Below are 16914 nucleotides of genomic sequence, written 5' to 3' on the forward strand. Positions count from 1 at the left end.
AGCACCAAAAACGGGCCAGCTTAACGTCACAAAACCCCATTCAGCAAATTCTGCCTCATGCCAATAACGCCTGTGATGGGAAATGGAGTCCTGACCCCACCTGTCATTACAGTCCTGGGGCATTTTCCCTAAGAGAGAGGCTGTTAACTCTAGCAGCCAAATTTCAGTGTAGGCAAGTCTGTTCTGCTGTCCTCAGTCCCACTGGGGCTTGAACTGGATACCAGACCTTCTTCACTTCCTGTCCTAAACCGTGTTGTGTAGTACTGCTGTGTGCCGTTACACAGCTGCTACGTTCCACCCCAGGGGTAGCTGCATGTCAGTGGCGGGTAACATGAATCCTACACACGGACCTATCACACAGGTGGCAGAGGCGAGGGGAGGGCAAAGAACACATTGAGCAGCACTCAGTTACATTGCTATGGACGTCTTTTGACAAATAATTCATTACATCAGCCTCACTCTCCACTGCCCTTTCCCCCTCCCCCGTTCACATGAGTCACTCCAACACTTGACCCCATTACAAAGGCTTCATGGTTACAGCTGAGGCTTGGGAAACCTGGGTCCTGATCCAGGATGAGCCACTGACCTCAAGCAGGTCATGTGACCTCCTTGGAACACCATCAACCAGGCTTTAAAATGGGCCAGAGTTGCAGAGTCAGGGTCCGGTCCCAACTCCAGAGTTTGGTTCAGAGCCAATTCCACTGAAAAGGAACTAGGGTTGGGGGGACCTGCAGGACAGAACACCCCATGCAAACAGAAAGAAACCTTGACAACCAGCAGATCAACATTGAGCAGAACTCCTTGGGTCTATGGACTCCCCATCCTCCCCATGTGAGTGTCAATCTGATTCCAGACTGCCCCATGCTTGACTGGAGGGGTCAGCTCCATATGCCAAGAGGACATTCAGGGACACAGAAAAGGTCAGAACTTTGTTCTCATCTCCCTGGATTCTGGGTATTAAATCTCATGCGTCTCAGCACGCACAGGGCCTCACAAAGGGAGCATGCTCTGCCTGGGAACACAATGGTTCTGTGTTGAACACTGCAGCGCCTCACACTCTGGGGACGCTGCACTCGGGGGGGGTGCTAACACACAGGGCTGCGCTCCCTAGCTCATAAGAACGGCCATACTGGGTCAGACCAATGGTCCATCCAGCCATGTCCTGTCTTCTGACAGTGACCAATGCCAGGTGCTTCAGAGGGAATGAACAGAACAGGTCATCATCACGGGATCCATCCTGTTGGCCATTCCCAGATTCTGGCAAACAGAGGCTAGGGACACTTCAGAGCATGGCTTTGCATCCCTGACCATCCTGGCTAATAGCCATTGATGGACCATCCTCCATCAACTTATCTAGCTCTTTTTAACCCTTTTATAGGCTTGGCCTTCATAACATCCTCTGGCAAAGAGTTCCACAGGTTGCCTGTGCGTTGTGTGAAGAAATACTTTTTTGTTTGTTTTAAACCTGCTGCCTATTCATTTCATTGGGTGTCTCCTAGTTCTTGTGTTACGAGAAGGAGGAAATAACACTTCCTTATTTACTTTCTCCACACCAGTCATGATTTTATAGATCTCTATCATATCCCTCCTTAGTCGTCTCTTCTCCAAGCTGAAAAGTCCAGTCTTATTAACCTCTCCTCAGACGGCAGCTGTTCCAGACCCCTCATCATTTTTGTTGCCCTTTTCTGTACCTTTTCCAATATATCTTTTTTGAGATGGGGCGACCAGATCTGTACACAGTTTTCCAGATGTGGGAAAGGACTGGCCTAACTTCCTTTGTGGGACAATTTTGGTTTACATCCCTCCCGACTCCCGTGGCGTGAGGATTACAACTCGGGTATGTCAGATGGAGCAATCAGAAAGCAGGAAAGGGAAAGCTGGCAGGCGGACCCAGGGGTCATCGCACACATTAGATATGGAGTTGGTTTAGGCCCAAACAGCAGGTCAAGGGACAAATGTTTAACAGCTTCAGAAATCAAAGTTCTCCTTCAAATTCCAGGACTATGAAGTTCCTCTGTAACCTATACAAGCCAAGATACCGAGAGTCCCTGGCATGTGGCTCTGATCCAAGGGCCCCAGGTTTATCCCAGTAGTAATTAGAGGGACACTGGCAAGGCTAGGAGACCTAAAATGAGTCTCAGCAAATGATCCCCTGCACAAGGATCCAGCTGTCTAAGCACTCCCAAGACCAGGGTCCTTGATACCCAGTCTGCCCCCAAACCAGAGATAGCAGGATACAGGAGGATATCAGGCGCAGTGGCAGCAAGAAACCAGATCACTCCAATGAACTGGATCTACTATGGTAAATCCTGCATGGCAAAGGATTACTGCCCAGACCGTGGAGCCCTCTGGGGATATTCCCAGCTTGGCGTGCTGGGGTTTGTGTGCCACTACCTCCCACTGAACAAGGGGAGACTCTCCCCCGTCCCGAGAGTTTCTTTTCTATGTCCCACCCTATCGCTAGCACCCTTGCAGCCCCACAAGCGGGAGCTCTAGCACAGACAAGGCATCGGTGGCCACCCACATTTTACCTGCTGTGTTGTCTAGACCTGCCCTGAGCAGAGTTAGGCAACACGGTGACAAGATACTTAGCGCCTGGTCTAAGCCAGCACTCCCGCCATTGCTACCATGGTGGAAACGTGAATGGAACGCTGAGCGTAGGCCTGTCTGTGCAGGCAGATGAGAAGAGTGGGGGCAGATTTCTTGCCGCCATCTCCCTGTCCCACCATTTCCCAGGGCAAAAGGCATCAGCAGGTATTTGCATCTGTGCTGTGGGGACTGAGTACAAGGAAAGATGGTGAATAAGGGATCTGAAGAGACTGAGCCAGACGCTCAGATACTAGGGCGAGGGGCAGCAGTGGAAAACCCTAAGACAGACAGTAGTGTACGAAGGGCCCCGACTCCAAATCGAGTGGGCTTTTCAGTCTCACAGGGCAAAAACGCACAGGCAGTCCAATGGGCCAGTCTGAACAGCCCCATCTCAGACAGCGCAGTGAGCATGGAGCGTCCTTCGCTTCTGCAGGGCTTGCTGCACCCACTAGGGAGAACCATTCATTCCAGAGGGATGTGCAGAATCCCAAACACCAGGCTGGGAGAGGAGACAGACAGATCCCAAAGACAGAGCACTGAGAACACAAAGACCAGCAGTGCTGGGCGCAGAGACGAAGCCAGGACAATGCAGCGGGTTAAGAAGAGCTCCGGTTAAAATTCGGTGACTGCTTTTGGAGTGTGGCAGCAGGTATGGGCATGGGATGGGGGTGGGGTGAGGGACCTCTCATTCCAGCCCCCACCTGTGCCATCCAACATGTGCAAACATGAACTGGACACCCCGTCACTGGGCCCACGAACTGTCCAGAGAGAGTAATCCCTGCTCTTCTGGGAAGGACACACAATGTGCAGTGCTCCAGAACCGTGCTGGGGGGCAGTGGCAGAGACATCAGAGGGATCCAGGGGCCAGCACCAGGCTATTCAGAGTGTTCTGGGCACAATGCTACCAAGTATGCTATAGGAACCTGACCTGTCCTTGCTCCTCCAGCCTGCACCTCTATGAGCACGGCAGCAGTGAATAATCACACACCCCATGCTGGGCAGAGTTTAGTGATTCCCTGCACAGAACCCTCCCATTAGCACGTGTTTCCAGAGGAACCGCCAGACCTAATCAGCCAGGATCCTGTCTGTGACCGTGGCCTGCCTAACAGATGGAAGATGAAAGAAAAAAGGGGTTACTCATCTCTCATAGCTCCTGCTCCCTGAACACGTTCCCCCTGCTCAGTGTTTCCCAGGAGGAGGAGTCATGTGCTTGGGACCCACGGGCACTTTCTCACTCTGTAACTGGTTGGGCATGTAGGCCTGTCTTCAAACCCTTCCTGCCCTCAGGTCAAGGGTACAAATGAACCCCACTCCTACCAGCTATCCCCAGTTCCTCTCTGCTTCCAAATTGCATCTGAGCTCAGCATGGCCCTGCAGAGGCAGCCTGTTGAGAGAACAGGAGTCACAGGAGGTAGAGAATGCCTCCACAGGTGGGAGGAACGCACCGATCAATAGCAGAAGAATGGGCAAGGTCTGAGTGTCGAAGGTTAAGGAGATGGTCGAGGATAATCGGTATGGACACCAGGTTCGGGGAGTGATGATTACATGATCCCATTCTGTAAATCACCGCCACTTGGCTTAGTAGCAGCTCCTGGTAGTGGAGCGGTGGCTCTGGGTAAGTACGTCCTGTACCAGCACGGAGCATGCGTTATCTATTTGTGAGCCCCATCCAGATACTAGGCCATAAGGTGAAGGGTGCCTGGGTTGGGGTGGTGGAGTCGACCCTGTTGTTATATGAGGCGGATTGGTGAGCAAACAAACAGCGGAAGGAGATCTGTGAACCAGTTCTGGTGGGGCCAGAAGGGGGCTATGAGTATGACAGCTGCCTGGTCCTGCATCCCTTTGCAGAGTACTTGCGGGAGAAGTGGAATGGGAGGGAAGATGTGACATAGGCACGGTCATAGGTGTGGTACGGGGTGTGCTGCTAATGCAGGGGTTTCAAACATACGGCCCTTTTGTATCCAGCCCGCGAACCAAGCGGATGCTGGAGGGTAGAGCTACCACTGAAAGAGTGGAGGGCGCACTATTTCTCAGCAGACGGCAAGACACAGCGAGCTGCCGCTGAAAAAGAAGGAGCTGCGAGATTTTGCGGCGGATGGGATCTGCCGCCGAAATACCATTCCTCGCGGCATTTCTTGGCGGAGACTAGGACGCGGCGAGAATTCCGCTGGCGGGAAATTCAAATGTAGCCTGCTGGCGGAATTGAGTTTGACACCCCTAATGAAAATTCCCTGAGTGCACACCCTAATGAAATGTGCTGCGCACGCCTGTGGGCACGGTATCCAGGAGAGGAGGAGAGCGTCCCCTTGTGAGCCCTGCCCGAGGGCGCCCCGGAGCAGAAGAGGGGAAGTTTGTGACTGGAGGCCGTTGTGAAGAGATCCCATCTCGGCATGCCCCACTGACAAAAGAGAGGTTGGAGAACGGGGGCCTGTAGCTCCCACTCGCGGTTGTGATGGGAGGAGAAGTTGAAGATATCCGCTAGGTTGTTGTCCGTTCCCGGCAAAAGGATTGCATGTAATAGGTCATGTCACATACACCAATTCCACAGTTGCATCGCTCCCTAACACAGGGTTGGTGATCTGGCACCGCCCTGTTTGTTGATATAAACGACTGCGATCATATTGTCTGAGAGAAGCTGTACATGTCTGTACCAAACAAATGGCAGAAGTGCCTGACTGGCATGTTGGACTGTGGGCAATTCCAAGATGCTCATGTGCATCTGTGCTTCTCTGGGGGACCAGAGACCTTGTACTGTATGGCCCTGTATATGGGCACCCCAGCCTACGAGGAAAGCATCCATGGTAAGCATGACGTGAGGAGTGGGGGGATTGAAGGAGATCCCTACCATGACTTTGGATGGGTCGCACCACCAGGATAGGGAAGTGAGTACCGTGGGACCCACTAGTTGAGATGGTCCTTCTGCCAATTGTATATGAGCCAAGCCACAACTGAAGGTGTCTCATGTGAAGGCGGGCGTATGGCATGATGGATGTATATGCCACCATAGGTCCCAGGAGTGACAGGCAGTGGCGAAGGTGTTTGCGTGGGCGGCGGCGTAGTTATACAACTAGGGAGGTGAGTGTAGTAAAGTGGTCTTTTGGAAGGAGTGCACGCTCCGCAGGGGAGTCCAGGTATGCGCCTATAAAGGTGAGTTTTCTGGTGGGAAGGAGGGTGGATTTTGCTTCGTTGAGGCACACTCCCAGGCTGGTTAGGAGTTTTCACAATGTGATGGTAATGCAGAGAAGGTGGTCTTGGGATGACAATACTAAGAGCTAGTCGACTAGGTAAGGAAAAAGGAAGTGGCCCAGGCATATCACACGCACCAGCACCATAACGAAGACCTTCGTGAACACTCTGTGGGCTGTAGCAATCCCGAAGGGAAGTACATGAAATTGGTAATGATGACGTCCCACCGTAAAGGGGAGAAATATGTGGATGTCCACATGGAAATACACATCCTTCATATCGAGAGCCGCAATCCATGCTCCGAGGAGGAGGGAGGGAACGATTTGGGACAGGGTAAGCATTCGAAAATGGAATCTGCAGATGAATCAGTTTAGTTTCTGCAGATCCAGGATGCGGCAGCGATCTCCCCCTTTCTTCAGTAAGAGAAAGTAAGGGGAGTAGAAGCAACTGCCCCAATAACGGTGCGGGAGAAGTTCTATGGCTCCCTCTTAGAGTAAGGTGTGTGCTTCCCTCTGCAAGGGGTCCAATTGTGCTGGGTGTGCCGGGTCGGCTTGGGGCAGGTGGCGAGGGGGAAAGGAGTGGAATTCTATCAGGTATCCATGTATATGATATTTAGTGCCCATAGATTGGTGGTAATCTTGCTCCAATTGTGGGCAAAGAGAGCAAGACGGCCCCCGAAAACTATTGGGGAGGCCAACGGAGTGGGACAAAGTTTGCAGTTCTCTATGTATGAGTCAAAAGTGTCTCAAGGGTGCTGATGTGAGGTGGACGCGGTAGAGGTGGAGGCAGCAGAGAACCTTGGCCTCTGTGTCCGCTGATGCCTGCGTGGTTGGTCCTGTTGGCGTGGCAGGTAGGGTTGATACGTGGGCTGAATGGGGTCCCACTGGAAAAAGAGGGCCTGTTCCGGTAGTGGGTGGGGCCCAGGGTGTATAGGCCCAACGACTTCAGTGTGGCTCGGGAATTCTTGAGCAAGTGCAGACTCATTGGTCTATTGGCTAAACAATTTTTGGTTGTCGAAGGAGAAGTCATTTAGGGTGGTTTGGACCTCTTTGGGGAATCCCGATGTCTGCAGCTATAAGTCCCTTCGTAACACTACTCCCGAGGCCAGGGAACATGCCGCTGTATCTGCAGCTACCTGGAGTGCGACTTTGGCCGCTAATTTTCCGTCATCAATGAGGAATTTAAAGTCACCCTATTTGTCCTCCAGCAGGGAGGCCTGGAACTCTGCCAGCTTTGAGTATGACCTAAAGTCACCCTGTGCCTGTATGGCTTGGTAACTGGCAATTCTAAATTGTAACCCCACAGAAGAGTAGACCTTCCTCCACATCAGGTCAAGTTTCTTGGCAGTCTGGTCCAGTCGTTCTGAAGTGCTGCTGTCTGGCGCACTGCAAGGCTGCTTGCACCACAAGGGAGTTAGGCGGTGGATGGACAAAAAGGAAATCTGTGTCCTTGGCTGGGACTAAAGAGTGTCTCTCAGCATGTTTAGGTGTAGGAGTGCAGGATGCGGGGGCATGCCAGATCATCTGGGCTGGCTGATGGACTGCCTTATAGATTGGAAGTGTGATCCGTGAAGGCCCTGTAGGTTGTAAGATGTCCAAGAACTCATCCTGGGGGTCTTTTACATCCTCTGCCGTGAGGTTCAGGGTGGTTGCCATCCGGCGCAGGAGGTCCCGATACTGACCATGATCATTATGCAGGGAGCGTGTGGGAGGGATGAGCGCCTCATCCAGGGATGAAGAGGCTCCCATCGGTACTGGCAGTTCCGACAGCGCCGGGGGCGTCGTCGTGTGGCTCTTCATAGATGGAGGGAGTGTACTCCGATGGAGGTCTGCAATGTGATGGTGCTCTGTGAGCGTGGGGTATCGGAGCCAGCGTTCCACTGGCTGTGCGTATGGTGGTAAATACGCATGGTGTTGATACCGGGGACTCCCGGTTGGAGAAAATGACGGTCCCGGCTTGAGAACCACTCTGAATGTGAGTGCTGTTTGGGAAATAGTGGAGCTGTCGGAACCAGCGGTGCTGCTGTCAGAGCTGACTGTACAAATGGTAGAGCTGGTAGTTCCCGAAAGAGCAGCGGTTCGTCGTCCCGCTGTCCCTGTAGAGGCAGAGAGCTGCCCAAGGGCAAAAACAGCTAGGCCATAGGAGTCCGGGGTGACCACCTGCCCAGTGTGTGCAGTAGCGGGAATGTGCCCGGTCCTGAGCAGAGCAAATGTGATGGGCCCGGTGGGTCGGCAATGCCTGGGGAGCCGGCAGTGTGCCAGTCGTGGGCTCCAGTCCTACCAGGTGTTTCGTTTTCCAGTCCACCTTGGATTTCTTCGGAGCGGGTGCCTTTGTGTCGGCGCGTGACTTCTTGCCCGGCTTGTCTCTGCTCGCGGAGGTAACATTGTGCTTGGGAGCAGATCTTACCGGAGAGCTGCCCTTGTGCCCATGGCTATGCTTCTTATGAGCCTTATGGGTCTTACTCGGCGCCACCGGTACCAGACCCAGGAGGGACATACGTACTGCTGGTGCGGCCAGGCATTCCAGTGGGTCGGTTGGTGCCATTTGTGTGTGTGCACGCAGACGCATTGCCTGCTCCATGAGGTGTTTCTGGAGTCCAAGTTCTCTAGCTTCTCGGGTTCATGATAGAAAAGAGCAACAGATCAGCACCATGTGACAACATGAGTATCACCTAAGCAATAAAGGCAGCATTGGTGCTAATTGCTGATGGAGAAGGACCACAGGCAAGAAGCACAGTTCTTGAACCTGACCTGCTAGGGAATAGTCCCCTAGAATGGGTGGGACGCCTCGGATGTCCTCCTGACTAACTCTAAATTAAAAAAACAAACAAACTATGGTCTAAATACCACTATGATGAATAAAACTTTTTTTCTTAGCTACACAGATTGAATTCAAAGAGCAGGGGTGTTCTGATTCTGGCCATGTAGTGGTAAGAGGGAATTGAGGGGGCATTGACCCACACAGCTGCACAAGCCCCGGACACACCACATGGGAAACGTGGAGCGCGTGGATCAATGGAGACTACTTCAAACAGTTCTGGCTCCGGTGCATGGCGTGCGTGCGCACCCACGTATGGAACCCACACAGGGACCAGCACTCGAAGAAGAAGGCTTAGTTCTATCATAACACTAAGCTGGCCACACTCGTACACCTAGAGCACAGAGCCTGGCCTCCCAAGGATAACTATGAAGTCTCAGAGAAATGCAAGTAGACAACGACTGGTTCAAATGGAAACCTGAGACTGCCTCACTCGGGAACTTAAGGTGACTTATCAGCACTGCTCTCTCTGCGTGAAGGACGGCCCACAGCCAACTGGCCAGCAGAGCCTGCAGCTGGGCAGCCCTCCAAGCTGAGACAAGCACCACCAGGAAGACGACTTTCAGGGAGCAGTGCAAAAAACAGCAAGATCCCAGGGGCTCAAAACAACCTTCCCGTGTGTTTGCAGAACCTTGTGCCTTGAATTTGGGGCTCAGCAGTCTCCCTAATAGGGACACTAGCCCAGGAAGCCTTAGCAGTCACCAGGGACAGACAAGAGAACACTTCTACAGAGCTGCACACAAGTACTGGGGGTGGAAGGAACCCTGCACCAAGGTACAGCGGAAAAGGCTTCCAGACCACTTTGCTTAGCTCTGGTGGAGAAAAGGAACTGGGGACAGTTGGCGGGGGTGGGGCTATTTATACCCTTGGCCCCGGGGCAGGAGTGGGCTAGAACCGGCCTGCACCTCCAGCTGTCAAGCTTGGAAGAGGTTCCATCACCACATGCACCTGCTGTGCTGGGGAGGCATGTGCACAAGGGAGCTCCATGTTACGGACAAATAGGGAATAACTTGTCCACCAGGGGAACCTGCAGGCAGTTAGGGGTTGGCTCCTGCACTGAAGGAGTGGAGTGGTGAAGAATGAGGGGCCCCTCCCACACAGACTCACTGAAGAGCCCCCGGCAATTTCTGTAAAATTAACCCTGGTGTCCTGGCTAAAATTCCATCGCAGTGGTAAGAAAGGCCTTGCTACCTTATGGACTTTTCTTGCACTGCTGCGAGGCAGGAATGGCTCCACTGGAGATAACGGAGTTACACCAGGATACATGAGGCCTTGTCTACACCGCAACAGGTGTCAGCAAAGGGTGCAGCTGAATATGGTTTCGCTACAAGTGAAGACAAGGCCACAGATCTGACTCGGGCTCCAGTGGAATACCTCCTCAAATCAGATCACAGGAACACAAAGCCAAAACAGAATTACACAAAGCCCAAACAACTGGAATGGACAGGGTCTGGGAAAGGGGACGTTAATCAGCAAAAGCTAAGGGAAATCCCACCCTGTCAGCAGTCAGACCCAGCCCTGCAACAGCCAAATAATAGCCCCCTGGTGCCTGCCAGGGCCATCATAGTGATCTCCTTCAGGCTCTGTCTCTTCCAGGCTTGCAGTGTTGTAATTACAGCCTGTCAGGCGCTTGCATTCTGCAGGAGCCAATACAGCTGCCCTGCAGGACTCAAAGACTAGGCAGAGAACAGTCTGCCGCCGGGGTTCCCCTGGCCAGACACACAAGTGAAAGCGAGTTCACATCAGCAGCTCCTGTGCTGGAGCATGGCTCTGCTGCCCCTGCACACTTGGTCCTGAAGAGACTGCTCCTTTCATTTCAATAGCTCAGGGCGATGCTCCTGCGCAAGACAGCACAGACTATGAAGCCTAGTGCATTCCCAATGCTCTGGAAGGCACAGGCATATCCCTGGCCTTTCTGCTCTGCTGCAGACGTGCACCATTCTTGCTTACTCCTTGCTATGCGCCCTGGCCTGCAGAGGAGCAAGTCGCGTGCTGGAGGCCTCCACCACGGCTTTGTTTAAAGCAACCACCACTGGAACAGCAGGCAGGTGTTCTGCGCCTCGCAGCTGGTGCCCCCGGAACCAGTCTGCACTCTGCCTGGTCACCAAACACGCAGCACTTACAGCGAACGCTACACCTGCCACGTGCAGCATACGCCTTGTCAGCAAGACAAAGTCCTTTGCCTGAACCCTTTATCAATCCTCTGCCCGTGAAAGCGCCTTCCACACAGGAGCTCAAGCTGCTTTATGCCTCACCCACACCAGTGAAGAGAACTGCTTCAGACACCAACGAAGGGCAGCCACCCCTGCCCAGGAGAAGCCCCTTTCCAACACAGATTGCAGGGAGATGTTACACCAGAAAAATGTAACTATCCCAACTGGAATCTGGCCAGGAAATCAGGGCTAGCTCCTCAGCTCGTGGGTAAAGTGCAACGGGATCGTCACGGACTGCTTGTAATTAGGACCCGGGTTCCCATCACACCTAACAGCTGGCCTGGACATCAGTTCAGTCTGCTGAATCACTCAGACCACTTCCTGCAGCATCTGGGCTGTCTATGGAGGTCCCCATCTGAGTATCGGTCCAGCATGACCCAGCTTAGTGTGGGAGCTCTTGCTAGGACGGCTGCAGGCCATGGGTCAGATATGACAGCAGCCTGTGAAAAGAGGGGTGTGTGAGCCCGACTGATTTCCAGGCTGGGGATTCAAAACCAGCTGTAAGGAGCTGAAAGGAACAAGGGAAATGGAATTATTTATTGACCGCTGATCGCAGGACAGACCAAGTGAGTGGGGCCAGGAAGGAAATGGGTGAAGAAGGCAAAGGAAGGAGAAAAACTTGCAAGGAGTCTTCTCCTCTGGCTAGCAGCAGGTCTCCAGCAGTGCCCTAACTCTGCCAGGCCCCCGGCTGCAAGGCACTTCCCCAGGGATCTTCAGAAGCCTACAGTCGTTCTTTGCTTGCACTGAAGAGCAGGGAACCACAGTGGGAAAGACAGAGGACACAGTCCGTGCCCACCAGGTGGAGGGTGAGGGATGATCTGGAATGAGGACTCCAGGAAGCAGAGCCGACAGGCAGTGCAAAGAGCAGTAAGGGAAGCGCCCAGAACGTATGTAACCCCGATAAGGGGACCCGGGCAGCATTCTGTCTAGTGGGGCAGTGGGGGAGGGAAGAAACTCAGACATGACCAAGGTGGTAAGGGATTAAGCAGAATTCCTCTCCTGGTCACATCCCCTCTGTGATGGGTCAACGGCGTCAGCTCCATCCCCATTTATTACGTTTATTGTGCTTTCCTCCAGGCAGAGTGCGCTCCGTAAAAACCCGCCAAGCCACCTCGTTGTGCTCCTTCGAACTCTCCTCTGCCGGGACGCCTACAAAAACCTGACAATGCTTAGGCTGCTGGTGTGCTGCGACCGTTGCCTGACCAATACTGGCTCGGTGTTTCTTTGTACTCCCGTCTAGCCAGCTATTGTAAGCTCTTTGGGGGCAGGGACCTGGCGCAATGGGGTTCTCATCCACAGCTAGGACTCCCTAGGTGCTACAGTAACAGAAATAAATAATATCCACCAGCTCTAATGGAAGGACTCTGGAGACCTTGGGAAAGTGATCTCAGCACAGCTGATCTCCTCAGGGACCCTTCAACACTGATGGTAGGGGAAGGACTGGCCGTTCAGCTGGCAGCAGAAGCAACATTTGGAGCCCAGAAGCACAGGCTTCCCTTCTAGAGGGAGGGGAAAACAGCTGAGATTGGGGAGCAACCTGACAGCTTGGGAAAGGAGAAGGGTCGGTCCTGCCTGTGGGGCTGTACAATAAATACGGGGCAGAGAGAATGCTGGGAATGAAGCAGAAGTGGCTACAGGGGTAAGGAAGGAAACGAGCAGCAAACACTGTGATATCCTCCAACGATGTCAGGAGCCAGGGCAAGAACAGGAAGAACACTGGGGCTCTGACAGAACAGGGGAGGATCCGGGTGGCCTCCCATGGACTGGAAATGGGGGAAGGGCACCGACAAAGCATGCTGCCTCTTCAGGTGCCCTGAAGGCCTCTGCCCAGCATGCTGCACAGACCATGGAGGCTGGAGAGCACAGACACGTCGCAGCTCTCATTTTGCTTTGAAGGGTGGGGCAGGGGGAGGGAAACAGCTGACTCACAATCGGAAGGGTGACCCCACCCTGAATTCTCTTTACTCCTTCCCAGCAATAGCTGGATCCCCATCCCGTGTCCTCTGGAAACTCCCTCCGGTCTCGGTGTCGGGCAAGGGACCTGTGGGCCTCTCTTTGGCTGAATGCGCTCTGCCCCCCAGCCAGCTGCTACTAAGTGGCTCCCTTTCCCTCCAAGCGTGGTTGCCAGCAGAAATCGCTCAGTACCAGCCAAACAGAGCACCAGGTCTTGCAGGGAGAGCACTTGAGAGGCCCCAGGATCTCCCCCAAGGAAAGAGGGGCTAGCAGAGGGAGGAGGCGGCTAAACACAGTACCCTCGGAAGGCCTCCACCCAGCACACCAGGTCTCCCCAGAGCTCCAGGGGAAAGTCTGAGGGACAGAGCCTCTGTCCTTCCTTGGCCAAAAGGCTCAGTCAGCTGGATGTGGGAAAGAGTCCCCATTAAAAACCGTCCCACAGCCATACACAAAGAGTGAGAACTGAAACCCACAAGGGAGCAAGGACTGGGATGCCCCACGAGGGAGCCTGCAGAAACTCGTCTCTCTGCTTTGCCAGCAGCAAGGTTAGGGCCCCTGAAAGCCCAGCTGCTACCACCATTCCTGATAGCAAGTGAGGAGGCAGATCAGCCCCCACGTACGGACAGTTCCTCTTCCCAATTAGCTGAAAATCCGACAGAGCTGAGGGAGTCACAGAGCAGATTTCTGACCCCCAGCTGGAAGAGCCCGAGAGTCAATACGGTGTCCTCCATCCTTTTGGCTTTCCTTAGAGCAATGGTCCAATGACAGAGGAAAAGGAAATTCTCCCCAGAGAGGAAGAGAAACAAGCTGAGTCAGTGACAAGCCTGAAAGGCAGCTCTGGCACTGCCCTACATGTTAAAGGGACCCAGAGCTTCAGTCAACAAACCCCTGCTGCTGCTCCCTGCAGCACAGGCTCCAGAGAGCGGCTATCCCCCAGGCTGGGACTCAAAGGGTTCTGAAGAGGCAGAACCAGAGAGACAGCTCCTCAGCGCCTGCGCACACCTTCGCTTCACAGACACGTCCGTGCCACACTCTGAGCCCAGGAGAGTACAGCCACGGGAACACACGGCATCCTCGCAGTAAGCCAGTGAGGAGACAGCCACAGAGCGGGGCTACTGGCTCCTTTTGCTCCTCTGTCCGAGGCCTTGTGGTAACTGGATGATGCTTACCATGGGCCACCACAATCTGATGCAAGACCAGCAGGGTTTAGACTTACGAACACACACTGACCCTGAGGATCCAGCTTAGTGCTCTGAAGTAAGGACAGCCACAACACACCGATTGTGGCAGTCCTTACTTCAACGTGCGTGTGTGCTTTCCAAGACACTACAGATCCCAGTATGCAATGGGGTTACCCAGGCTGCTCCGATAGTAAAATGAGGTATTGCATGCTGGGACATGTAGTCTCCAGTAGAGCTCTGTGGTTCTCAGAGAAGATACAGGTTAGAACCACCCCTGCTTTACTGCTATTCTGTGAACTGAAGCTAGACCACAAGGAAGTGAGGTTTTATGAGCAAACTTCATCATCCGGATCCCAGAGCCCTTTATAATGCAACACATTAGACTCTGGCAGGACAGGGACTGGCTTCCATCCAGCTCCAGCCAGTATAAGATTTACTAGACAGGAAACTCTAGGCAGGATATAGAATTATAGAAGATTAGGGTTGGAAGGTCAGGAGGTCATCTACTCCAACCCTCAGGACCTCCCAGGACCACGTTGACTTAGTTTAACAGCTCAGCCAAAAGATGGCATCCTTCAGTATCCTCGAGTTTGGAACTCGCTCCCCACTGTGATCTGCCAAAGCTCAGATTTGTTAACTTTCCAGGCATGCTGCAAAGCCCATTTCCCCCCACTCTTTGCTAAGGCTGCGGTGAAGACATTTCTGGGCAGACTATTGTTGATGTGGGGGTTTTAATAGGCACAGGATGGGTTTAGAGTCGCCTTTTTAACAACTAACTAAAATAACAACGCAGCACTCCTTGACAACATGCTCTGGGGTCCACACAGAGGCAGACACCTTCCTTGTTCCCTCCCAGTTGTATTGTTGTTGGCAGAGGGTAATTGTGAGAAAACCATGGCCTCCCACATACGGGCATCACCATCAGTCAAACCACATAAGCATGACACAGGAAAGGGAACTCCACACCTCTGGTTCCTGAAACACAGGCCTTATGGGTAAAAGGAAAGTCTCCACTAGTGGGCAACAGTAGTTGTATTGATAGATTTTTTAAAAGGATTTAGGTGCCTAGAGAGATTTTCAACAGCACCTATGTAGCTAACTCCCATTGATTTCTATGGGAGTTAGGCACCTCACCTGCTTAGGCACTTCTGAAAATCCCACTAAACACCCCTCTGCATTATTAGACACTTAAAGAGTTTCAGGGAATGTGGCCCACAGCTTCTGTGATTCCAGTCATTGGGGGCTGGGGAGGTGAGCAGGGGGCAGGCTAGCAGGCTCCCATATGCGCCTGTACACACAGAGTAATTTACAAGGGTAAAAGTGCTGGCTTAATAGCCTTGGAAACTGAAAGACACGATTTATCCACATGGCAGGTGCAGGCCAGGCAGCTTGTCCTGTGCTCAATGTGTCTTAACCCTGCCGTGGAGGATACACTTCTAGGGGGAGGTCCAGCCCACAGAGCCCATTAAGCCCTCAGCCTCTCTGCTGAGACAATCAACAAGGGACAGCTTTCTGTGTCTTGGATCCAATCAGTCTTAGGGTAGCCAGAGGTCCCCATTTTATCGGGGCCGTCCCGACCATTAGGGGTTTGTCTTACACAGGACCCTGTTACCCACCCCCTCCCCCAGCCTGGTTTTTCGGTCACTGCCAAGCCAGGCTGCGTTTGAAGCGGTGCCCCCGAGGTGAATGAAAGGCTCCGTGTCCCAGTCCCAGGGCCCGAACCAGAGAACTGGCGCAGCAGCGGAGAGGACATGACCCGGTTACAAGGCCCTGGACACGGCACAGCCCGTGGCAAGTCCAATCCGGTTCTTACCTGCAGCCTCCGCTCAGGTGAATCCGCTCAAGGCAAACCCTGGGAAGGAAAAGCAGCGCTGGTCTGCACGGCAGCGACGGGCCTGCCCCTCTCCGCGCCCGCCGGCCGCGACACCCCCTCAGAGCGCTGCCCCCCTCCCGCGACACCCCCTCAGAGCGCTGCCCCCCTCCCCGCCCGCCGCCCCCGCCACACCCCCTCAGAGCGCGCTCTGCCCCGCGGCGGGGTTCACACCCGCCCCCCATCGCCCCCCAGTCCGCGCCAGGCACCGCGGGGGCAGCAAGGCGACGGTCCCCCGCGGGGTGTATCGGCGCGTCCCCGTCTCCCACCGACCGGGGGTTCGCCCCCGAACCGGACTCGCCGGATCCCCGCAGCGCTGCACCGCGGGGCGCCGCCCCGGAGGATCCGCAGCACCCCCACCCCCGCACGCGGGGCCTTGCGCCCCCCCAGGATCGCTCCCGCCGCCCGCTGTGCCCCCGCCCCGGGCTCCCCGGCTGCTCCCCACGGCGGGGCTCGCCCCGGCCCCGGCATCCCCGGGCTCCCTCGCCCGTACCGGGGTTCAGCCGCCCCCCCCCCCGGCCGATCCCCTCCCCCACTCCGCCCCGCCCCTCCCCCACTCCGCCCCGCTCGCCGGACGCACCGGCTCCTGCCGCCGAGGGGCCGCCGACAAGCGAGCGGCGGCGCCGAGAGGCTACCAACCACCTACCGCAGCCGCTTCCGGGTCCCGCCGCAGGCCCCGCCCTTGGGCCCCTCCCCCCCGCCTCGCTGATTGGCGGCTGGGGCGGCGCGTGGGCCGGGCGCGCGGACAATCCGGCCGCCCAGCCAATGGCAAGGCGCGGCGCGGGGAGGCCGGCCCCCGCCCCGCCTCCTCCACGTGCGGTTCTGTGATGACAGCGGGGAAGGGGCGGGCCCAGCGAGCATCGGCTCCTCATTGGTGGAGGGCAGACGGGGCGGGTCTAGGGCCCGAGAGCCCGACGAGGCGGGGCTGGGGAGCGAACCCTGACCTTCAACGTGACCCTTCACCTCTGCCCCTCCCCCACCCGCCCAGCCCTTCGCCCCTCCCCTCTGCCCCCGTCTGCCCCTCCCCCTCCAGCCCTTCGCCCCTCCCCCCGCTGGGCACAGCCCTTCACCTCATGGTCCCACAGCCAGGGCCCCTTCCCGCCTG

General features: G+C 55.0%; 1 protein-coding gene across 1 annotated transcript in view; it reads right to left on the minus strand.

The window, feature by feature from the left end:
- ATOSB (atos homolog B) overlaps positions 1-16463 on the minus strand; it is a 73062-nt gene extending 56599 nt beyond the window's left edge. Inside the window, exons 1-2 of the mRNA XM_067543560.1 lie at positions 16390-16463; positions 15753-15791 (exon numbers count right to left, since the gene is read on the minus strand). The gene's annotated coding sequence lies outside the window, so the exon portion shown is untranslated. The remainder of the gene's footprint in view (positions 1-15752; positions 15792-16389) is intronic.
- Between the last annotated feature and the right edge of the window lie 451 nt (positions 16464-16914).

Source organism: Emydura macquarii, unplaced genomic scaffold, assembly GCF_026122565.2.
Source record: "Emydura macquarii macquarii isolate MOO-44397 ecotype Brisbane River unplaced genomic scaffold, CSIRO-AGI_Emac_v2 contig_915, whole genome shotgun sequence".
Lineage (NCBI taxonomy): Eukaryota > Metazoa > Chordata > Testudines > Chelidae > Emydura > Emydura macquarii.